This window comes from Rhinolophus sinicus, linkage group LG03, assembly GCF_036562045.2.
Source record: "Rhinolophus sinicus isolate RSC01 linkage group LG03, ASM3656204v1, whole genome shotgun sequence".
NCBI classification, from domain to species: domain Eukaryota; kingdom Metazoa; phylum Chordata; class Mammalia; order Chiroptera; family Rhinolophidae; genus Rhinolophus; species Rhinolophus sinicus.
In genome coordinates this window covers 185,326,206-185,352,485 of record NC_133753.1, presented here as the reverse complement: position 1 = coordinate 185,352,485, position 26,280 = coordinate 185,326,206, and positions in this window count along the sequence as shown.

The window sequence follows — 26,280 nt, the reverse complement described above, 5'->3', positions numbered from 1 at the left end:
TTCCACTGAACACTGGAATTGATTTTCTCTTCTCTGTGTGTAAACTGACATGACTGCTTTGACTAGTAGAGTGTGGCAGAGTGAATCTGGAATTTCTGGGCTTAATATTTTAAAGGAGTGGCAGTTTCTGTCTTGGAAGGTAAGAGGTCATGCAAAAAGTCTCCTGAAGGAAAGATGGCATGCAAAGCCCTAATTAGACAGGACAGAGAGACCCAGCCTCATAATCATCCTGTAAAGGTCAGAGGCATGTGTGTGATACCATCTTGGACCTTCCTGATCAGAGATGCTGCCAGCTGAATACTACCTAGTATCCTAGCTTACCCCACACAGAGCTGAACAATCACCAAGGTGAAATTCTGACCCACAAAGTTTTCAAATGTAGCAAAACGGTATTGTTTTAATCTACCAGGTTACATACACACACACACACACACACACACACACACACACACACACACACACACAGTAATAGCTAAATGGAGTACTGTTTCACCTTATGATGTAAATTGAATTTTCTCTTTGGGATTTTGTTAAATTACATTTAAACAGTGCATCACATGACAAGATCAAAATGATATAAATGTGCAGATTTGCAAACTTGAAAACTTGAGGCAATACAAAACCCACACCCTTCCACAGAGTAAAACAATTTTTTTGTTTCATATTGATCCCCAAAAACGCATGTGTCTGGTTACAGAGTGCTTTTATAGTGAAGAGGGAAGAAAAGTCCTTATCAGACCAAACACTTCTTTAAACCTAACCCAAAAGAATTCTCTTAAAAGCCCAGCTGACTGAACTATAAAACAATTTCTTCAAAAATTTATTTTTTCTCCTTTGTTGAAGGAATGTATCTGGCAGAAGTTGAGCTAACAATCAAATACTGCTCCTAGACAACCAGTAGACAAGATTCAATTTTCCTTTTAGCCAGAGACAAAATAAATATTGCAAAAATCAAAGTAAATCATATATTGTATGATATATTGTAAGCAAACATTGCCTGTGCTGTCTATATAAAATATATCTCACTGATTGACTTCAAAGCCTTTATTATCAATGAGTAAAAGAAGTTTCTTCTTGGATTGGAGATAGAAAACCTTTCTTATAGACGTGTAACCACTGCAGAATGGCCGTTTTTGCTTTTATGACAAACTGTTCCCTGGACATATGTGATGTACATTGTATTAGTTTGGTGCAAAAGTTACTGCGGTTTTTGCCATGATTTTTAACCTTTTAAACCGCAATAACTTTTGCACCAACCTAATAATTGTTGGTTCACGCTAAAATACAAATGGAATCATCCTGTGCATCCTGAATCTATTTAGAGACTGATTAGTATAGGGATTCAGACCTTGGCATTCATTGCTGAACTGCTTGAATTAGTATCTCAACCACAATTCCTAGCTATGTGTCCTTGGAGAAGTCATTTAACTTCTCTGTTCTCTGCCTAAATTTTCTCCTCTGTAAAATACTTACCTCACTGTGTGTGGGATGAGGGATAATTGTATGATTAATGCATGTTAAACACTGTTTAGTGGATCCAGGGAGCTCTTCACACTACTTTTCTAAAACTGGAACTCCAGACTATTCAAATGTAAAGTATTTATTGGATTAGTTACTTTAATGTCTACTCTATCTGTAACCATATCTTGTTATATTTGTTGTTTGGCCCCCACCTTATTCTGCATTCTCTGATTTTGAGCATTTTATATAACTCTACTTATCCTTTCTCTTGGCATATTATTTTTTCTTCTTTTAAAATTATTTCTGGTTGTTTCTCGAGAGTTCACAGTATACACATCAAACCAAGTCTGCCTTTAAGTGACGCTATACCAGTTCACATCTACTACAGATGCCCCATTCCCTCCTGCCTGGTCTTGTGACATTACTGTTACTCATTTAACTTATTCTATGCTATTGTCACCCAATACATTGTTATGGATTTTATTTCAAAAATAAGTTATATTATAGTTCAATTAAAATAGTTAATATTAAGCATTTTATTTTATACTCAGTTTTTTTTTTTTTTTTTTTTTTTTTTTTTCTTTTCATTTTCAATGGTCTTTCTTTCTTAATGTGTATCCAATTTCCTGGCCTTCTGATCTTCTCCCGGAAAAACTTCTTTAACAGTTGTTGCAGGGCAGGTCTGCTACTGGTGCATAACCTCAGCTTGTATTGTCTGAGAGAGCCTTTATTTTTCACTTTTGAAGAGTAATTTCTCTGAATACAAAATTTTTGTTTGGTAGTTTTGGTTTTTTTCCATATCTTTAAATATTTTACTTCACCGTGTCTTTTATCATAATCCTGATGAGAAGGACACTATAATCCCTGTCCTTTTTTCTCTAGAGATAAGGTGTCCCCCAGCACAGATTTTTCAACATTTCTTTTGTTTTTGGTTTTCTACAGTTTGATTATGGTATGTCCAGATACAGTTTTTTCATTTTTTTGTTTATTTGTTTGTTTTTTGGTGTTTATTCTGCTTTGTGTTCCTAGCAGTTTTTTGGATCTGCAGTTTGGTACGTGTCATTAATTTTGGAAGTTTCTTAGCTGTTATAATTTCAAATATATCTTACTTTCTAGTATCTCTTCTCTACTGGTATCAGATCTTTTGAAATTGTCCCACGATTCTAGGGTTTTGTATTCTCTTTTATATATATATATATATATATATATATATATATATATATATATATATATTTGAATTTCAGTTTGGGAAGTTTCTATTGACCTATCTTTAAGCTCACTGATTCTTTCTTAGGCCTTGCCAAGTCTATGGTCTTATATCAGATAGCTTCTGTGGTAGTACTTGCTGAAATTCCTTGACAAGCAATATTTTTATAAGCTCAATATAATTGCTTCTGGATTCCTAGAGAATACAACATGTGGATTAAACTGCTCTAAATTAAGAATTTTGCATGGTTTTCCCCCTTGCATCTAAAATAACTTTGGGTTTTTTAAGAAGTGAAAAATAAGCATTCATCAGCTGGCTGACTTAAAGTAGGTATAATTCCATTGTGATTTAAAAGAAAAAAAATACATTAAACATGAAACAAAAGATTTGACAGATGAACAATTATTGCAAATCAATGTTTGCATAATGAAATGTGTGAGCAATTCTTATGCTAAACTGAACTTTCACTTATTTTGCCAATTGGTATAAAATGCTTACATTCCTCACTCCCTCCTGCCCTTTAGAACATTTATCTTAAAACTTTTGCCATGTTACATCATGTTAATAAAGGCTTGAACCAATGTACTGTGTGTGTTTTCATTTCACCTACCACAAAAGACATAACAAAACCACTCCAGCGTCATCTTCTGTACTATTCCTGATTTTTTCTGCAGCAGGACCACTCACCTTATTTTACATATATTTAAATTATAATTTCCTAATTAACCTGGTTACTGGTACCCTGGTGTATTCATACATGTCAAGTGGTCCTCTGAAGCAGTCAGTAACACTTCTCCCACACCTATTCATGAAAACGTACTTAGTATTTCATAAACACTCCTGTCTCAGTGCACTTGATTCTATCAGCAAATTCACCAAATGCTGTCTTGTAGAGGGATTGCTTATTTGCTATGCTATGTCTGGAAACATGTAGGTAAATGACAGACATACAATTGGTGAAGGCCTTTTCAGGTTAATCAGCTGAAAGACTGGTAATTCTGTTCTATGAACAAGCATTTCACACACTAAACAAGACAAAGATTAAGGGTAAAAATATAAAGGAGAGATTTATTTGCACACAAATAGCAAACTATAATTATTCTAATTATGACATTATAATGACTGCCTTGAGTAGATGAATGACATAGATGATTTCATTTTAACGGATAACTCTGCCTCTTGATTGAGAATAAACCTGAGGGAAGTGGGTCTTATTAAATATGAAATCAGGGAGACCAATATACAGGGTAGTAAAGAATCCAGATGGAAAATAATGGCGGCAGTAAAGAAAGTGAAAGGTGAGAAGTCATTGGGTTCCCATTATATTTTGATGCTTCCCCAACATAACCTAATAGATAATTGGACACGGAGGTAAAGGATAAAAGGAGGAATTCAAGATAACTTCAAAGATTTTGTTTTGAGAAATTGAAAGGATGGAATTATCATTGACTGAGATGGCCAACAACGGATGGGGCAAGTATGAGGGTAGAGAACATCATGATTTCAGTGTATGATAGGCTCTTTTTGAAATGTTTCCTGGATTCCAAGGTGAAATACTGGAAGGCTGGAAATTCAGATTTCTGTTTCAAGGAAGAGGAAGGTGTTCTTTCGGTATATGTTAATTCAGAAATCTTCATTAGCATAGGCGGTATTTCAAGACATGTTATTACCTGATACTACTACAATTTCGCAACAAGTTAATAAGTGTATATAAGCAAGTCTCTACAGACCTGCACTGACAATAGGAGTTTTTTTCACAGAACTCGGCACTCTGGTAGCCATGAGAATGATAGAATCTTAGTATAGCAGAACCCGTGTGACAGCATTTAACTGTCAGAATCAAGGTAGGCATGATTATTGCAATGTATAGCAAGATCAGAATGCCAGCAAGGGACCCTGAACCACAGAAATATGTTGAAACATGTAACAAAAATTAAAGTACATATATAGTTCTCAGATGATGGTTTTCAGATACAGAACTCATCGGCTCAAGGAGCTGCTGGGTCACCATGAGGAAGAGCATCGCGATACCATGGCAACCATATGCACAAGATATTTTCCCATATTTCCTCCCCAAATCAGGCATTTACTTAAATAACCATACTCTGGATAAATAGACATATCTATAGCTTATGGGAAGTACCGATTATGTGGTTACCTTTTGCTCAAACCCATGGACCCTAAGGACCACCATGACTCCCACTTTGATGTAGTGGCCTATAAGGGTCAGCTAGTCAGAGAGCCCTGGTTCAGGTCCATCTCAGAATACATTCACGAAAACCAGTGACCATCACAGGGGTTATTTTTCTTGACTGAAAATGAAATCAAAATGGGCATGTGTAGCACTTATTATCTCTCACTTTGATTATTTGATATTTAGAGTGATCGCCATAGGAAAAAACAAATGGAAGTGTCTTGAATTTCCACAATACACTACCAGTTCCCCTGGCTCATATAATAAATGAAAAAGGATGTTGCATCACAGAGGAAAAACAGAGAGTAGTACCATTAACACAGACTTAAAGGATGCTGGTAAGAGGGTTCCATTATACGCACATTTAATTATATCCACATTCAGTAGGAAACTATGCTTCATGATTCTGTATAACTCTAACACTAATGGCCCTTATCATGAGCTGCCCTTGACAGGTAGAATGTGTGGATCCTGGGTCCAGGGATGATGACAATAAGGACACTGCTCCCATCACTTGTAGAATTTTTGCTTATATTCCAACAGGAAACACATCCAGGATTTCATAAAACTTACAATTGCAGTTGCCAAATGTTTTTTTTTGGCGTTTCTATACCAGTAATCTAGGAAGCATAAATGGAATTACCAAGCGGCAGAGGTAATGTATCCTAATCATCACGGGCAGGTAAGACAGCTGCTGCATAATATGGACATGGGGGACTTTGTTTGGCACTGAAGTGATCCAATACAGTGTTTCTTGGTAATGCCTTGTTCATTTCTTATTTTCAATGTGCAAGTAGAACTAGCGCGACCTGATTAAGTCATGGTAATCAGGGTCTTGGACCCTCTGTGGGTCTCCACCAAGCCAGACCCCTAGACCAACAGAAATGCTAGCCCAGAGTCGGTGTAATTTATATGGGCGACAGAGAAGGGAGATATGTATCTGTTAAGCTTTCAGGATCAATTGCCACAGGGGAGGGTCTGTTTCATCTTGTCAGCCCTCCCTTTGTAAATCTCCCCGAGAATCTTGATGATCTGGAGTCCTAGGTTAGCTGTTCCTGGATGCAGTGAACTTAAGTTAGAAAAAAAGTGAATCTAGATGGGGCAAGAGGGGAGCTGTAGTTGGTACCCCATCCACGATTCCTCAGCTGCTAAGTGCCGGCTGCTAATGACTAAAGATTTTCCCCTTTATCAGGAGTCTTGTCTTTACTGAAAAGAACATCCTTACTCAGGAGGCCCCTTCCCTTGCCAGGGGCATCCTGCTGTTAAAAATGAATTATATAGAAATACAAAAGGCCAGCCACATTGCCTCCAAGTAAAGGCAACTTTTTGATGTGATTTATGTTCCAGGTTCCCCTGTGGAAAAAGCCAAGGCCGATTTACATGAGACCATATATATATATTTTTTTCTCTTGTATCCATTGGCTGTAACTACCATGTATCCATTGGCTGTAACTACCATGTTTTCTTCACTCTTATGCAAATATCTGCTGAAGAGAGTTTTCTTAACAAAGCACATACAATTGCATCTCTGACAAGAAACAATACCAAAGACATATGCAGACACAAAGTCATGCATGCAGATAAGTCCAGTGTTATGTTACATTTTCAAAAAAAAATGTAAATAACCAAAGTATCTAAATATTAAAACCTATAGATAATAATACACTGTATAAAGTGATGTTAGATAACCTTTAAAACAAGGTAGTAAAACAATGACAAATCTAATAGAAAAATCCTTGAAAGCTCATTTATGTATCAGATATTTAACATTTATCACTAACTCTCATACCAGTTCTTTTTGCTTTTTTGTTTTTGGTTTTTTGGTTTTTTTTTTGGCTAGTTAGCCAAATCATATTTCAGAAATATTAATATTTAGATTGATAGAGTTAATCATTTGAATAGGTGAAATTATCCATATTGAAATAGTTTTATAGTAAGAAAATTATTTCTATTTTATGGCAAGAAAAAAACAGGTAAAGCTTTCATTTGTTACCCACAAGTAAACATAGTCAAATTATTGTTAAAAGGGATCTTTACTTCTATGTGATAGCTAAGCAAAGTTTTATTTTCTTAACCATAAATTGTTTTCCTGAAAGCACAGTATATGTATACATAAAATAATTTTAAATTCAAGTGAATAGCTTTAGAGTTATTGTATGATCAAATTTAAATTCTGTCTTAAAAAGATGTTCATATTTCTAGTTTCAGATTTTCCTTTCTCAAAAAGCAAATATATATTTTATGGATTTGTGTACATTTTTATTTGAAAAACTTTGCAGCATAAAAGCTTTTTGATTATTTTTGAATTGCATTGCTTATGAATGCAAGATGTATTCATTTAGTATGTGTGTAAATGAAAACAGCAGGAGAGACAGATGCAGGATAAATCCTACAAATATTGATGCTAGATAAATTGATTCTAGATAGATAGATGTTAGATAGATAGATGATGATAGATAGATGATAGATAGATAGATAGATAGATAGATAGATAGATAGATAGATAGATAGATAGATGAGAGAGAGAGACTACAATCTAGATCACAAATACTTCTGAAGGAATTTCTGTTCATTACAAAAGGTTTTTAAGAATTCTTGATCTAAGGATTTGTCTTTCTACATTTCTCTTTCTTTTTGTTTTCTTTGCCTTTTCCTTCCTTTCTTCCTTACTTCCATCTTCCTTCCTCCCATTTTAATCAAATATGTCTATCATAACTCTTTTTGGCAGTATTTTTATGAATTTATTTTTTTACAAATAACTGTATGAAAACCACTCCTTAATTTTAATCTCCAAGCACAACTAACACAATATTGGTCTGTATGACAAAATTTTACAGAACATTTGGGGAGAGAGCAGGGAATTCATGATCAGCCTAAGAAATACTTAAATATGCAAAGATTCTTAGCTGAAGACAATGGAAAGCAACCATGATTATTATTATTATTTTTAAAGTAGATTTGACTAGAGGTTCTATTTTAATCCCCTTAATATCACATTAACTCCAGTACCTATCTTTATTTGTGTATAGGTAAGTGCAATGATGGTCTCCAATAATATAAACATCCTACTCCCTGGAACCTGTACATCTATTAGTCTACATTCAAAAGTATTTTTACAGAAGTGGTTAAGTTAAAATTTCAAATGGGGTGTTCACCTGGAATGTCTGGGTGACCTCAGTGTAATAAAGGCCCTAAAATAATGGACAATAGAGGCAAGATAATCAGAGAGACGTGGTGATTTTAGCAGGGGTCAGGAAGATGAGATTGCTGGTTTTAAAGATGCAGAGACCACAAACCAAGAAACACAGGTGGCCTCCACAAGAGACAAGGAAATGTATTCTCCCCCGGAACCCGCCGAAGGAATGCATCTTGCCAGTCCCCATGAGACCACTTGGATTGTTAGATATCTGATCTACAGAACTGTAAGATGATAATTTTTTTATTGTTTAAGGCAGTATGGTTTTGGTAATTTATTATAGCAACAAATAGGAAACAAAAGCAGTATACATTATTCTTTCTTATTTCCCTTTTTGCTATCAGAATATCACTATATATCTTTATGTGTACATAAATTATAATTGGTTTTATTTTATACTATTTTTCTCAATATTCCATATTGTTTACAATGAGCACATATATTATTTATATAACATATTATTTATATATACATATAAATATGAAATGGATGGCATTGTATAATTACTTTGGAAAGTATTATTTCAAATCAATAGAGTGAAAGAGAAAAGTTAGGAAATGGTTTAGCTAAAGCATGGAGGCAGGAAAACAGTATATATATATATATATATGCAGGCAGGAAAACAGTATATATATATATATATATATATATATATATATATATATATATATATATATGAGCTAATGTAAAATGTATGTAGAAGAAATCAGATGCCCACCTGAGGACTTTATCCTTAACATAGTAACATTGAAGAGTTATGGAAATACCTGTTTTTGGAGAAAGATAGAGTTAATGAAACATACCCAAGATGATCTAAGTTTAGTAAATACTAGATTGGTGCAAAAGTAGTTTCAGTTTCTGCAATTATTTTTAATCTTTTAAATTGCAATTACTTTTACACCAGCCTAATAGAATATTTCAGAACAATTAATGGAAACTGAAACATACTGTAACTAAAAGCTTTTGTTTTTATTTACTGAATTTTATATTCAAAATGCATTGAATATATCCATGAAAAAATATATTTTTCATTATCTAAAAATTTGTTTAATATGTAGGAAGGAATATATAAATAAACCATCAATAGGGCAAATGAAAAATTATAATGGAATATAGCTTAGATTTTTATAATAGTCTACAGAAAAGACAAGATAAAGAAAATACTATTTTTTCTTGAAGAAATTTCATTTCAGTGCCTGATAAATTTCATATTTTATAACTACTTCAAAGATAGTTTTTACTCCATGAGATTCTTGAAATGAGAAATATAGAGTATAAAACAATTTATGCCCTCTGACCACTTTAGTCCCATAATTTGGTTTATAACTATTAAAATTTCTCAGTGGCTCTGAACAGTTTTATTCAGGTAGGATATTGCTAGTCACTCTCTGCCTTTTATTGTCAGAAAGTCATTATAAATTTATAAAGTGCTGATCAGAGTTTTATGATTCTATAGGAAAAAAGAAGTAAATGCTCAGCTCTTAGTGTCTATCTTGAGGGCAACATATGAAGTAGCTTTAAAGTAGTAATTTTAGTTAATTATTGAACATTTTAGTAACTCTATTCAATTTATTTTTACAGATTAATGGGCTTTGTTTTTTGTTCTTCTTGTTGTTTTTGAATTTCCAACCTTGAAACATATAAAATAAATAAAACCAAATTTGTTTATTTTTTAAATACTTGCAGAGATATTTATCTTATTCAATCATTTAGTATGTATATTGATGATACATTTATAAGGTATTTATGGTAGCTAGCATAACTTAAAGTTAGAATATATTAAAATATTTTGGGCCAGGGCCATATTTCAGTATTTGGAAAAATGGAAGTACTTTCCTCCCATATACATAATCATTTTTTTAAAATACATAATCTTAATGGGCCCAGTTTCAAGTTTGTGGATTTTTCAGATTTTATAAAACAAATTTTTCTGTTTTTTTTATTTTTGTGTTTTTTTTTACTTCCCATGAAATTTGTTCCTACTCCAACACACACAGATTTTTCCCTATGTGTTTCCTCCCACCATGTCTTCTTATACACTTTTAGATGTGGTGTGACACAAGCATTGATAATTATTTTTTCCCAAAATTGCTATTTTGTTTTTCCAGAACTATTAATTAAAACACTACTATTTCTCTCATTGATTTGCTTTGGAAACATGTCAAGGAAAAAAAAGAAAAAACTAATTATATATATATATATATATATATATATATATATATATATATATATATATATGTTTTCTTTCTGGATTTTATTTTGCTCCACTGATACATATGTATATATTTTTGCCAATATCATGCTGTCTTGTTTAAAGTAACTTGAAATCAGTCAAATCTTCTGGCCAATTCTTTTTTTATAAAATCGCTTTGATTATTCCAGGTCACTTTCATTTCTATGAAATTTTAGAATCAATTTCTAAATTTTGTTAAATTTGGGAGTCTTCATATTAGTTTCCTAGGATTACTGTAATAACCATAAACTGATGTTTAAAATGACAGAAATGTATTCTTCCACAGTTATGGAGCCTATAATTCCAAAATTAAGGTGCTATCTAAGCCATGACCCTCCGAAGGCTCTAAGGAAGAATCCTTTGCCTCATCCTAGCTTCTTGTGGTCACTGGCAATCCTTTGAGTTCTTTGGCTTCTATATGCAATAATCCAATCTTTGCTTGCATTTTCACATGACGTCCTGCCTGTGTGTTTTTGTCTCTGTGCCAAAATTTCCTTCTTCTTATAAAACTACCATTTGTGTTGTATTTAGGGCCTGCTTTAATCTGGTATGACCTCATCTTAACTTGATTACATCTGCAAAGGCCCTATTTCCAAACAAGTCACATTGAGAGTGAAATTTGGGGTGACACTAATTCAACTTGATACAGTCCTCAGGACAACTCTCACTTCTGACTCCAAATACAAGTTCAGTGGTCTACATGACCACTCCCAATTTTAACATATAGTTACTGTTTATTACAGCATAAAGATACACATTAAAATCAGTGGAGGGAAGAGGCACAAAGGGCACAGTCCAGGAGATGCCAAGTTAAAGAGCTTCCAGTAGTACTCTCCCAGTAGTCTTGCATAGAACAACCTACTTCTCTTAACAATAATGTCTGGAAATATGCATGGACTACGCCAATCAGTAAAGCTCATCTTAACCTTGGTATCAAAACTTTTCATTAGGTCTTGATCAAAGAAAAAAGATTGTTCACCCATGTAGCTGACCTTGGTCTCTAGACCCTTCAGTGGTCAAGCTGATACCAGGTGGCCCAATATTATCCACTATAAATAGCATAGATAATGGAGATGATAAGAAATCACCACAGGCCTGTAGCTAAACAAAGATATTCTTATCAGGTAAGATATTCCAAAGGCTGAAAGGTTGCCTTACAGGAGCTGAGGGAAAATATCAAACCTGACTTTGGGCAAAGATAATCCTTTACTGGACAAATTTTGATTAGTATTGTTGACCTTTAGATCAATTTGGGGGTCCTAGATGTTTAAATAATATTTATTCTTCCAATGTATGGTTAGGTTGTATGTCTTCATTTATTTAGACCTTAAATTATGTCAGCCATGTTTTATAATTTTTAGTGTACAAATTTTAAGTGTATTTTATTAAATTTATCACTAAGTATTTTATGTTTTTATTGGGATGACATTATAAATGAAAATATACTTGTAGTAAATTATCCATTTGTTTCTAATATCTAGAAATAAAATTTATTTATCAACAATAACATATTTATTATTTTTAATTAATTTATTTTTATATTTAAACTTTAAAACTTGTGTCCTCTCGCCTTGACAAATTGCTTATGATTTTATGTTTTTGTTTCATTTTGTATTGTTTTTGGTAGATCAACTAAGTTTAGTCTTATGTATGTTAAGAAGATGCCAACTCTACCTAAGCTTTGTTGATTTTTTTTTCAAATGGATATGCTTTAATTGGTATCATAGATTACATCAACTTCAAAATCGAGAATATAATCTCACTCTTCGTTAATTGTACTTTAATAAACTTCTCAATTGGGATAAATAAAATTCATAAAATACTTTATTTGAGGACACAAACCACTTTTTTTAAAACCCTAATCACTGTTTTTCAAAGTGTTTTCCTAATCCAAAGGCATCAGATTTATCTTGTTAAAAATTTAAAAAATAATTATATATATATATATATATATATATATATATATATATATATACAAATCAAACCTACTAAGCAGAAATAGACGAAGTATTGCAGAATTGTACACTTGAAACCTATGTAATTTTACTAACCATTGTTGCCCCAATCATTTTTAATTTAAAAAAAAAATAAGTTTCAGGAGAAGAATCTGTACTTTAAACTCTGTCCAAGTGATTCTAACTCATACCAAAACTTTAGAACTATTGACAAAGATATTCTAAATCTTACTGTTAATTCATGCAGACCATCACACAGCAGCACAAGTAGTAAATAGCTTGTTTATAGAACCACTTCCTAGAAATACATTATAGTTGTGCAATTGAACTAACTGAGGATTATTGCAACTGTACATGTAAAACTTTACTGTGTGTATTTTAAGAATGTTGTTGAATGTCATATCAAATCATCAAGGATTTTCTTTATTAAGGAAGTATCCAGGATTAACTTTCTCAGGTCAATAAGAGATACCATTTTTACTTTTCTGAAAAGTGTTTAAAAAAACCTGGTATTTAATTTAGTCACGTGGACAACTGAAATTACCCATATGTAAGAAAAATGCATCACATGTAGACCATTACCAAACAAAGAGAAGGAACGTTTTATAAATTAAAAACAAAACAAATAAACAAAAACAAACATGGAGGTCAATGGAAAAGGGAAATGTGTAAGAATTTGTTTTGTTTTGTTTTTTCCCCCTCCGTTAGCAACCTGATTTGCTGAAACTATCAAGAAGAGCAGTTTCCCTTGGAGCAAACTGACTTGGTTATAAGGGAAAGTAATTTCAGTTATTTATAGGTTTCCGGAGAAGCCTTGTGATTTCAACACTGCCTTGTTTATCTCTGGGCAATGGTGTTGTTTTTCCTTCTTCTGTCATCTCCACCTTACTTAAGCCAGAATTGCCCCATTTCCCTCTTTATGATTCTTCAGTGTGCTGGCATATTAATTTTGTGACCAAGTTATGAATTTTGAGACTTGTTCATAAAGTTAACATCCCAGTTACAAGTTTTGAAAGTTATAACTAAGCAGAATTTTCTTTGTGCTTTGGTTCCCAGAAAGCTACAAACTGATTTTGCCATTCAAATTTATAAACTTTATTGAATTTCATTGCATGCATTTCTGTGTTCAGGCTCTCACTGGTTTTACAGTACTCTATTGTGTCTATTTTGCTGATCTATGTTCCTATACAGTAAGTGTTTACATAATCTACCACACATCCTTTAGAAAATATAGAAAAATAATATGAATGTTTGGTTTCATAGCTCAAAATTTATCATTATTATTACTATTTCCTCTCTATATGTTTTTCCTTTAACTAAGTCTAATGTACGACAGTAAATATCTTAGCTTTATGTGCTTAGTTCTGAGTACCGAATATAACTGAGGTAAATATGTCTATGAATTCCCTGCTTTCAAATAATAAAAATATCACTGAAATAGAGAAGTATAGGGACTATTAAAATGTAGATCCTACTTATAGGGCAAACATTTTGAAATTAAACAAAAAATACACTGCTAGCACAATTTAAAATGTTTCATAGTTCCTTAGTGCTATCCACTTACTCCAAGCCCAGTCTTTAGCAAAAGCTTTGATTAAATATTTTCCTACTTACTTTGAAATCAAATTTGTAATCAAAATTTGTCCCCAAGGCCTACAATTTGCTTTGGTTATTCAAGAGAGTTTGAGAAAACATTTTCTAATAACTCTCTCGTGCACTGGATTTGGATACTTCAATTCAAAGAATAACACATCTCTTTTTTCAGTGTTTGGTACTAAAATATTTCCCTGAATGTTTCAGTTAATTTCATTAATCATTTTATTTTTTATTATCATTATTTTTCTCTGTCTCTCTTTCATAGTACCTGAAACAAACAAACAAAAAAGTTTATAGAAAATAGCTTTTAACTGACAGAATAAGACTATTTCTGATTTAGATCTCTCTAGTCAAAGGACATCATTGTATATCATTGTACTTACTACACTCACAAGGCAGGAAAATGTCCCCCCAAACTGAAAATATCTTATTTGGCCAATTATCTCTGGTTAACCTTCATTCTTATTTAGCAAAAGGGGGATAATCAGATCCCACTGCTTTAAGGGAATTAAATCTATGAACATAATTCATTTTTAAACTGCCAACCATGGAGTCATGTAGACACTCTAATGTATAGATAGATAGATATTAGGTTGGTTGGTACAAAAGTAATTACGGTTTTTGCAATTGTTTTTAACCTTTTAAACCACAATTACTTTTGCACTAACCTAATAAATAGGTATATTTTACAATATCTTGGCTAGTGTGTCCTAAGTTTAAGATACAATGCTTCATAGCTCCTTTGTGAGCACCCCTGGCAAATTCACTATTTCAGGAGGTTACCTATTCTCATTTTGCTTCAAAGGCCAGTTGTGCATTTCTGTTTTTTACATGTCACCAAAGTCCCAATAGTGACTAATAAGGCAGAATTATTATTTACAACGTAATTCAAAGAAAGTTTGTCAAACTGGTCACCAAGTGGAGTAAGGCATATTATTTATTTTGAGTTTTCAGATGAAATTTGACTTATTCACTTTACTTGTACCTAGGGCCTATAAAACGTGTTAACTGCATTTATATCCAAATAACAATTGGCAATGCACTTTTGCCTCTATTCTATGATTTTCTCTTGTGCTAAATTAATTTGATGTGATTCAAGTCATATTTAATTTTTTTATCAATTAAAAAATACAAATGTCTTCATTTTGGTTACTAGTCCTTAATTGCATCCTCAGAGAAGTTATTGAAGCACAAATTATTTTTAATAACTCTGGAGAGACAAGAGATTGTTTTCACAATAGTGTGATATTCATGGTAGATAGATAACTATTTTCCAAAATCATTTCATGAACAAGTGCTTCTCTTTCATTAATATTTTGTAGATGAGTCGAACCCAGACCTATTTATTCTGTCTTTAACTATTAGACATCAGTTAGCACACACACCTTTATGTATACATGTAGATGTACAAATACCCATACATACATGCATGCATGCATTCAAATGCAACTATAATATGAAGATGCACTTGCAATTAAAACTAAATTATTAAAACAATTAAATTGAATTAATTGGGTAGAAATTTAACTAGCAGGTACCAAGGTTATATTACTGTTGAGTCTATTAAATAATTATATTCCCTATTAGAATGCCCTTTTTTCCAAAGTTCGTTAAAATAAATGAAATGGTGTGAAAGTTTTGTAATTTATCAAACTACATCACAGTTTTATTCTGGACATTTGAGCATCAGAATATTTACTACCAATGTCTTTCAGACAATTAGTTATTTTCCCTCCTCACGTTAGCTTTTCCTAAATTGAAGTCAAATTTTAGAACGTTACTCTGTTATCTGATAAAGTATGTTTTTATTTATAAACAGCCCTCAGATCAAGTACAAATATGTGGATTATTTTTCATGCTATCATTATTTGTACTGTCATATAAAATACATTATTTCAAGCATATAGCATGACATACAGTTTTTATTACACGGATTCATCAAACACTGTTATTGTAAGGGTAATTCTGCAATTTATATACTATTAATTTGGCAAATTAACATTTATGACAAAAAGAAAAAAAATATTTTGAGAAACAGTCCCATTCTGTTTCTTCTGAGGAAGGACAAAATGATTAAATAGAAACTGTCCTAATCTTCTAGGACTATCATTTAAAAAGTACCACAGACTGGTGGCTTAAACAGAAATTTATTTCCTCACAATTTTGGAGGCGGGAAGTTCAAATCAAGGTGTCAGCAAGATTGGTTTCTTCTGAGACCTCTCTCCTTGGCTTGCATAAAGCCCTATTCTCCCTGTGTCTTCACGTGGTTTATCCTTTGTACCTGTCTGTGTCTTCATTATCCTCTTTTTATAAGGACACAAGCTATGGGCCCACACTAATGAACTTATTTTAACATAATTACCTCTTTAAGGAGACTATCTCCAAATACAGTCACATTCTGAGGTACTGGGCAGTTAGGGCTCCAATATATTAATTTTTGGAGAACATAACTCAGACCATAACATTAACATTGAGATTCACATACTAATTCAAGGTAGATTTAGGGATAGGCGTAAAACGGGATCAAATATATAGTGATTGAAGGAAAGCTTACTCGGGGTGGTGAACATACATTGTGACATATAGATGATGTATTACAGAATTGTACACTTGAAACCTATGTAACTTTACTAACCACTGTCACCCCAATAAACTTTAATAAAAAACAGAGGAAGAAAAATGTAAGCACTTTTCCAATACAGTCTATGAGCATTGATTTTCTTGATCTGACTTTTACTCGTTACTGCTTAAAAGATCAAAGAACAGTAAAACTCTTCAGGAGTTAATTTGACGAAATCCCTTGTTTCAAAGTGAGATAGTTAGTGGACAAGTTAAAGAGAATCGTCTAATACCCAAAAAATTATATTTTACCTGTACTATAAATTTTAGGTTACCTTTGAAAAGAACAAGTTCTTATATTCCCATTATTATATCATTCTTTCTTACTTTACTTGTTATGAACTATAAATTATTGCATATATAATATGTATATGTATAATTCATGTATATAATCTATATGCTCATATATGAATATTTGTTATGCATATGTATATATGTATGTATATTTTACATATGTTTAATTTATATATAAACATAAGATATGTATCTTATATACGTAAGTCTAATATATGTGTATAATGTGTACATTTCCATTAGTACATAATTCTACTTTGCTTTCATTAATATCTTGTAGATGAACCAAACCTAGATCTCTCCATTCTGTGTTCAATTATTGGACATCAGTGAGCCCATACAAATTTATACTCTGTATCTGTCTGTCTTAATTATCTCCTTTTTATAAGAACACAAGCTATATCAGTCTAGGGCCCACACAAATGACCTTATTTTAACATAATTACCTCTTTAAGGAGACTTATGTATATATGTGTAAGAATTTAGCATTTCGTGAAATTGCTAAAGTATGTTAAGGAAAATGTACAATTCTAGCAATTAATTTTATCAAACTTTGATTAGTTCTTAATTTCTATTGAGTGTTCCTATGTTGCTACCTGATACCATGTCTAAATGTCAACAGTGATTTTCTAATCTATAAAGTATTTTTTTCATGAGTCATCATTATACTTGTCAACCCTGTCACTAAAAGAAAAAAAAAAAAGTGCTGTTGTTTATTGCATCTTAGTACACACCAGGTGCGTCCTGGGACAAATTCTGCCTTACTGCCAGATTTCTACATTTAACATCTCATTCTGTTTCCAGGAGGCTTACTACCATTTTTTCGGTGCCCTGTGACCTCCTATCCTTCACCTTTGCTCACACAGGAAAAATAATTACTAGCTGTGGATCATGACAACATCCTCACTTCCATATAATGCATCATTATATTGTACTGTGCAAATATTTAAACTCAAAAACATTCTCTCTATTTCTTTGCCTTGTTTTCTAAAGCTGGTCTTTTTGTTCACTTGGGTATTTCTAGGAATATAAACACTGGTTCTCTTCCCATTCATTCTATATTGCTTTGGCAATGCAATGTAATAAAGGGAAGGCAGGCTTTGGAGTCACAATTTTCTTAACTCATATTGCAAACCATGCAGTTATTACTATATGACTTTCACCCTTCAGAAAACAAGGAATTCAGTAACTGTCATTTCCTATCCTTTCTGGAAACACTTCAATGACCTGATTACTACCCTGCTCAAAAGACTCCACTTTCTCCCACGTCCACTTAACAAAATCTGGATTCCTTAATCAGATGTTCATTACTTGCTTAAAATTATCTTTCTACCCTCAAGGTTTTCTTACTTTTTGATACATACCATTAAGTTGTCACTTCTTTCTATCCACCTTTCCTGAAATGCTCCTCACTAAAACCAATTAAGTTCTGTTTATAGTTTCTCATTTTCACAAAACAATTACATTAAGCTTTCTAAAAGAATGAATTGCTATTATTTCAGTTATGTCCATTAAGCAAAATTTTACAATGCAATAAATATAACACTTCTACTGTGATAACTAACCAAAAATAAGGCAAATATTTTTAATGAAAAATAATTCAGTTATACATCAATGCATTTAGGTTAAGAAAAAGAGATGGAAGGGACTATTTCTTTAGTTTAAAACAAAGGTAAGGACGTTGAAGTGATTTATTTCTTATTGATATTCACATTGGTGTTTTTATGTACAAAAATATTTTTCCATTGTATTCAACTATAAGTTTTTAAATAAGCCATTCTAATATTAAGAAAGCATATATTGATAAATATAAATATTGATATTTAATCATTCTATCCAGGTTTTATGTTTGTAAATGTTCAAGTTTTGTGAAAAGCAAATGTAGGCCCTTTATACTTACTTTAATTATTAAGGCTAATGCTTTAAGAATTTGGTGCTATAAGTACTAATAGTAAAAGAAACGTAATTTAATTATTTTCTCAAATATAAGCTTTTAAACAATAGCTCAGGAAATTAGAGAAATCCAATTTCTTGTTTGTTCAATTCTGTTGATATTTGTAACTATTTCACTAAATGGTTATAAACTAGAACAATTACATTCTCAAATAGCAAACCAAATTAATGCACATTAATAGTTTGTGAGAAACCTATTTATTTTCAGTTTTGAAAAGAAAATAATAGAAGTTTCACCTAAAATGGATACCAAGTGATGCTGGATATTTTTTGTGTTAATAGTGTCAAATAGGTTATAGTACCTAATTATATAGACATATTATACTGTTATATAAATTTAACTATACATCATTATTTTTTTAATTAAAATTTATTGGGGTGTGAACTGGTAATAAAGTTACATAGGTTTCAGGTGTACAATTCTATAATGCATCATCTATATATCACATTGTGTGTTCACCACCCTTATATATCATTATTGAAGAGACTATTGAAAATATATATATGACATAGTCTATCATTATATTTTGAAATTTATATAAATACATTAGTTTATTTTTAAAAGATTAGTTTGTTCCCAGTATTATTTAACCGTGCATATATTATCTTACTTATTTCAATGCTATAAGGTAGGAACTAACTTTACCTTCCTTTTTCAGAAGAGGAAAATGACAGAAAGTAAGTGAAATAACTGACCCAAGTTCCTACAACAAGAAAGAAAGAAAAGTAAATCCCCACCTTTAACCCTAGGCAATCTCATCCCCAAACCTGTTATACAGGGAGATATACACACGAATACTAGAGATGTCATCAATAAACCAAACATTTCATTGTGTAAATAAAATGTTGATACGAAGAGTAACAAGTAAATTACCTAATGTTACTTAGCTGGTTGACAGCAGTCATAGGATTGAAAACCGCTTACCTTTGTTAACCAAGAAAGCGACTTAAACTAAAAGAGAATTAAAAAACATCTATTTGAGGTCTAAGATTGAAATCAAGAAACACAACTTCAGGTAGCAACTTGACGTATGCTCTGGGGAAAACAAAGAAAGGAAGATTTTATAAAGGCCCAGATTGTATGTGCTGTTCTCAATCCGGTTCTTTCATGTAAATGACGGATTCTGGTTTGGTTAATTGTGATTGGTTAATTCTAATATGCAAACAAAAGATGTTGGTTGGCAAAAGGTATTTGGCTCCTTTCAAAGTAAGGAACGCAGAGGGTCTAGTTGTCATGGTGAGGAGGACATAGGTTTTCAGGCAGCCTGAAAAGTCCAATAGCTGATGGACAAATGTGCTGGGTGCAAATTGTGTAAGACAGACTTCATGGACTCCTGGTTCCATTTTACTTATTTCAACATAAATGACCTCATTTGGGCAATTTCTCACCATACCTTATTACTAGACAAGTGATAGATCCACTTTTACAAAGATGGTTGCAACTTGTAGAATAAGCTTTAACTTAAGAAACTCTACATTTGGTTTATGGGGATGAAGCAAAGGCCCTGGGTTCTCCACTTTTTCCTGTCTGACTTATTTCACTTAACGTGATAATCTTAAGATCCATTCATGTTGTTGCTAAGGGCAATATTTTACCTTTTCTTATAGCAGAATAGTGTTCCATTGTGTATATATACCACATCTTCTTTATCCAATCATCTATTGAGGGACACTTTTGTCCTTTCAATGTCTTGGCCACTGTAAATAATGTTGCAATGACTCATATATGGGATATAAAACTGAAAGTAACAAAGGAACAAGACAAACAAATAAACACATACTCATAGACAAATACAATAGTTAGTGGTTACCAGAGGGTAAGCGGGGAGAGGGAGATGGTAGAAGAGGGTAAAGGGGAGTCAAATATATAATGAAGGAAGGATAACTGACACTGAGTGGTGAAAACACAATATGATATATAGATAATATATTATAGAATTGTACACTTGAAATATATGTAATTTGACTAATCATTGTCACCCCAACTAATTAAAAAAGAAAAGAAAAGGCCCGAAGGCAATCCTAGCATCCAGAGAAGGCAGAGAGCTCTTGCTTTGGGGGGTCTTCAATTATTGTCCTCAGACTTCTTTTTCATTTTAAAAATGAATTCTTTCTTCAACACTAGTTTGCCATTTATTGCATCATCCCGAGTATTTCAGTTAAACTCATAATTCTCTACCTTACCAGAAGTTTGATTAAGGTCAACATGCTTGAAATAAAGATCAACATTTTTCCATAAGGAATGAATCTTCTTCGGGGCCATTGTATTTGAAGGTACCTTGTAGTGCAAGGAACTACATGGGGCTCCCCTGCTAGGCAGGCACTGGGATCATTGTCAGTCCTTCCCTTCTACTCCACAAAGGCAACGATATACTCTGCTACAAAGGCAAATTATTCAATGACAAACTGGAAACAATGAAGATCCCCTAATACATATTCTGTTTTCTGTTTATCGTCTTCTGTCAATTGGTCATCATGTTCTGATCCTTCATCTTCCCTCTGGACATCTCATCTCCACTTCCTTCCTCTTCATCTTCATATTGGTAGAATTATCAGTGTCCTTAGCTCAGTGTCCAGCCTCAAACTTGTGCACGTCCCAAGACATCCTTCTGCCTCTGATTCTCTCTTTCTTCCTTGTCTTTCACATGAGCCATATCTGTTGGTTTCCGCGATCCAACTTGCTAACTGTGTTGTCAGCCACATCAAATGTGTTGGACCTAGGTCTCAGTAACTGCAGACCTTCTCCAAGAGGGGTTGAAGAGATAGGGCCAAGACAAGTATGGTCAAGTGGCTGTCTAGGCCCTGGGTGATGTTGGTGAAAATTCCTTTCTAAAATAGGGGAAATTAATTATGCTGTAATTTATATTGCTGTGGTTATTTTAGGTGTGCATGTGCATTTATGGAAAAACTGAAAGTGTTCACTAGTTTATCGATACTACCAAGCTAGAATTTTTCACATATCCACGCATTCTCTTTGGCTATCACTTGGACAGTGTATCAGTAAGGAAAAGAGAGTCAACAGGAATGAACGAGACCTAGATGTATCCTGGCCTGATGTATCTGTACAATGCGCATGTTCCTTATTTCATGTGCATAAAATAAGGCCATCATAAATTATCTAACCAACAGTCAGTTTTAACCACACAAAAACTTGCCAGGTAAATTATAATTTTCCTTTACCATGATTCTAAGTATACAGATTATGAGTACTTTACTCTAAAATTTACTGTATGTACTAAAATGTTGAGTTTGCATCAACCAGTAGAAAAAGAGCTAACTATGGATCCAGAAAAAAAAAAAATCATATATTAAACTACTCTGATTCTAGGAATCACTTCATTGCTACAGTAAGATACTGAAAACTGTCGTGTATGTTTTTTCATACAGCAGTTGCAAGGGATTAAAAAAGCTCTATAAAGGGATTGTACACATTTTAGTCATTTTTATGGTAAACCTTACTATTACTATGCAGTCATTATACTGAATAGACTGTTATGTTTAAAAGGAGGTTAATAAGCTTTGTCCCTATCTGGTTACATGAAAAGGAAAGAAGAACTACATTTATTTTGCATGACATTCATTTTCTGTTGCTGTGGAACAAATTACCAGAAATTTAGTGGTTTGGAACAACATACATTTACTGTACACAGTTCTGTAGTTCAGAAGTCTGGGTGGGCACCACTGGATTGCTTCTTCAGCATCACAGGAATCAGAGGCTTTGGGGGTAGAATCCACTTCGAACGTTCATTTAGATTGTTAGCCAAATTATGTTCTTGAGATTTCGGGACTGAGATCCCCACTTCCTTGATGGCTGTCAGCTGTGAACCACAATTCTCTGGAGATGCCCTGGTTCATTGTCCTATGGTCCTTTCCATCTTCAAAGCAATGAGGGTGCCACAAATTCTTTCTGTACTTTGAATCTCTGATGTACTCTTTTTACATAAGCAGGAGCAAATTCTGTTTGTGAAAGAGTCCAACTATTACAGTTAGGCCTGTTATCACACAGCAGCCTACCCGTCTGTTTCCTCGTACCTGCCCCTAAAGAAAGGAGAGTCTGTGAGACGGATCCTTTCAGGGACTTGCTTCACCTTTGTGCTTGCACCTTATGTCTCCCTGTTTGGCCCCAAAATATGGCTGGCTAGTCAAAGACCGGTACGACTCCCCACGGCAAGGGGGGGGGGGCAACTCAAGCCAGACACAGCCACGTGTGGACCATCTGGGGAACTTGCGGGGTTAATAAAGGTGGGCACAGACTCCACATTCCTGCTGGAGGCGACATAGACCCACCCGGGTGGATAATCTGAGTATTTATAGGTAAACTGAATTTGATCTTCATTTACATATGTAAAATCCCTTGTAACAGCACCTAGTTTCATGTTGCTTTCAATAAATAATCATCAGGAATTTTAAGAGGTGAGCCTCATCTTTAAATTCAGCTTTCCCTAATCAGTTATTATTTGGAAGGCTATTAAATAAATATCATAAAACCTCAAAATAAAGACCACATCAAAGTAAATGTTATCAATACCTTTAGATATGAGAAAATTGAGGCTTATTAATCATTTTATTTCATTATACATATATGCATATATACATACATATATATTTTATTTCATTACACATACACACATGCACACATACACACACAATGGATGCCAAAAAAATGTATAAATGTAGACACTTTGGTCAACGTTGCTCAAGCACTATTTCGCCTTAATCAGAAGTGTCTGGATGCTGATAATAACCCATTTGAGCCCCTCTTATAATTGCAGACATCAAAACGTCACTTTTTTGAAACGTCAAAACGTATTCATCTTTTATTATTGGTATATATTGAGTATTTCAATTCTAATGAAGTTTTCCTTTCTTAAAATGTGTATACACTTTTTGGCACTATATATATATGATGCTTTGCCACAGATTAATCCGTTTAGCTGAATCTAAGTTTAACCCCAGGCATGCCTGGTTATACAACTCATACATCATGAAGCTCCAAGTTAAATCAAAATGCAGGCAATTGCAAGTAAACATAGGTATTTAAGAGGAAATAAATATTGGCATTTAAAAACTGAAAGATGTTTTTTAAGCTGCAAAATATGTCTATATTAAAAATGATTATTGTAATAATATTTTAATAGAATCTTGAGTAAACCCAAGAGCTCAGTGTTTCCCATTGTCTGCCAGTTTTGTAACCTGATAGTGCTTGTTAAAATGCTTAAGCTTTGCTTCTAAATATTTTACTTCATTAATCGTGGTTACTCTCCATGGGTTTTATGTTATACAGGACCAGTTTCAATTTACTGGTTTGTGGCATTTTCACATTTCAAGCACTCAGTCAGTTTTGAAGGATTAGAAATTTAAGCTTCTTAACATGTTTCCTGAAAAATATTTTATTGGAAGGAAGCTGGAAAAAAATACTTCAAATTATGTTTTAGAGTATAAACATTTAGGTTTTTCTAATTTGCATCAATGGATTTTTATTTCCTCATCTAATTTTTAATATCTGTTCTTTATAATTGTTTAAAATATTTTAAATAAAACAAAAACCATTAAAATATTTTGATATTTGATTCTTCCTTATTACTGATACCACATTTAATTAAACAATTCATATAAATATAAGAACCAGAGAGGGAGACAGGGAAGGCAAAAGAGTGAAATACTAATCTTAATTAAATGTCTCTAAATTTAATGGTAGAAGGTTTTGTTGACTAATTTGATAAGAAATTTATCTTCCCTTTTATGTGTTGGATTGTTATTTTTTATTTTGTGTGTCTCTGTGATTTGTTTTTTTGTTTGTTTGTTGTTGTTGTTTTTTTTTTACTTCTCATGTCTCTTTATTAAGGAATTTAAAAAAGATACATGCCATAAAAATCATAACTTGTAACCTTGTAATTCTATGACTGAATGTACACTGTTCATAGCCATCAACACAATCCAGTTTAGAATACATGTATCACCCTAAAATGTTCTGAATTTGTTGATGACTTATTTTGCTATGCAGAAGCTTTTTAGTTTGATATCGTTCTAGCCATTTATTTTTGCTTTTACTTCCCTTGCCTTTGAGGTCAAATTCATAAAACTGTCTCTAAGACCAAGGTCCATAAGTTTAGTACCTATGCTTTTTTTTTATGCAGTTTATTGTTTCAGGTCTTATGTTTAGGTCTTTGCCACATTTTAAGTCAATTTTTGTGCATGGGGACACATAGCCGTCTAATATCATTATTATGCACATGGCTTTTTAATTTTTCCAGCACCGTTTATTGAAGAGGCTTTGTTTTCTACATTATATGTTTTTGGCCCCATGGTTCTGTGTGTCTGTTTTTATTTCCAATACCATGCTCTTTTGATTATTATCACTTTGTAGTATGACATAAATTCAGGGAGTATGATACCTCCGGGCTTGTTCTTTTTCTCAGGATTACTTTGGTTATTCGGAATCTTTTGTGTTTCCATACAAATCTGATGAGTTTTTGTTCTATTTCTTGAAAGAAAAAAAAGCCATTGGGGTTTTGATGGGGATTGCATTAACACTGTTGACTAGCTATTAGGGAAATGTAAATCAAAATCACAATTAGACACCTCGTCACACCTGTTAGAATGGCTAGCATCAGCATTGGCCGTGCACTTCTACCTTTGGTTCATGTTATTATTTAACTTCCAATTCAGGACGCAATTCTTAAATTTATTTTTAAATGTAACATAGAAGCAGTTATAAAAGTCCAACAAGAGTAGATTGGTTTCTACTTCAACCGGCATTGCTAGCTCAGTCAGATAAGATGTTTTTAAAATGCCAATTATGTCTTGTATGAAGTAGTTACTTTCCAGTGTTTCTAGTAGTTATCTTTATAAAAATCAAGAAGGTTTGCATTCTTTGAATTACAGTGACTCCTTCAGCCTGTGTGCTCCAGAATTCCTATGGCAATCATCTTCAAAGTTCTTTCTCAGCTGGATGGACTGTCTGCACAGCACTTCAGAGAGCCTGTGCTCATTCATTCTACATGGACCTAACAAAGTTCTTTCTTGCAATTACCCAGCAGGTAGCCTGAAGTCAGGCAGTGCCTTTCTATTTTAAACCGACTGGAAGTTGAATTTTCATTTAACAACACATCACATAGCTGCAACTTAATCTGAAACCGATAGCGCTATAACCAAAAGAAGGAAAATAAATCACCTTCTAAAGCAATTGCCAAAACAAAGATTGTATTGCTAATATGATAGAAACAGTGATCATACCATATCATTCAAGTCAAACAATTATAATAAAATATAAATCTCTCTTGCTTTTCCTGGCCTGTGTTGGAATAATTTCTAATATTTGACCCATTTCTTAATAAAGCTACCTGCAGCACCTCACTGTAAATAAAAGTTTTCAATCAAGTGCTATTTGTGTGTTCTTAGTACAAGGCTAGAAAAGTAAAAATACAAATAAAAAAGACATGTAAAATAAATGCAGTTTTGATACAAAATTATGTCTTTAACTTAAAAAATTTCACCTAATTTAAAGCTCACTAGTGTTACTCATTTTTGAAAGATGACAAGTACAGGGTCCATTCTTATGTATACCCTGCA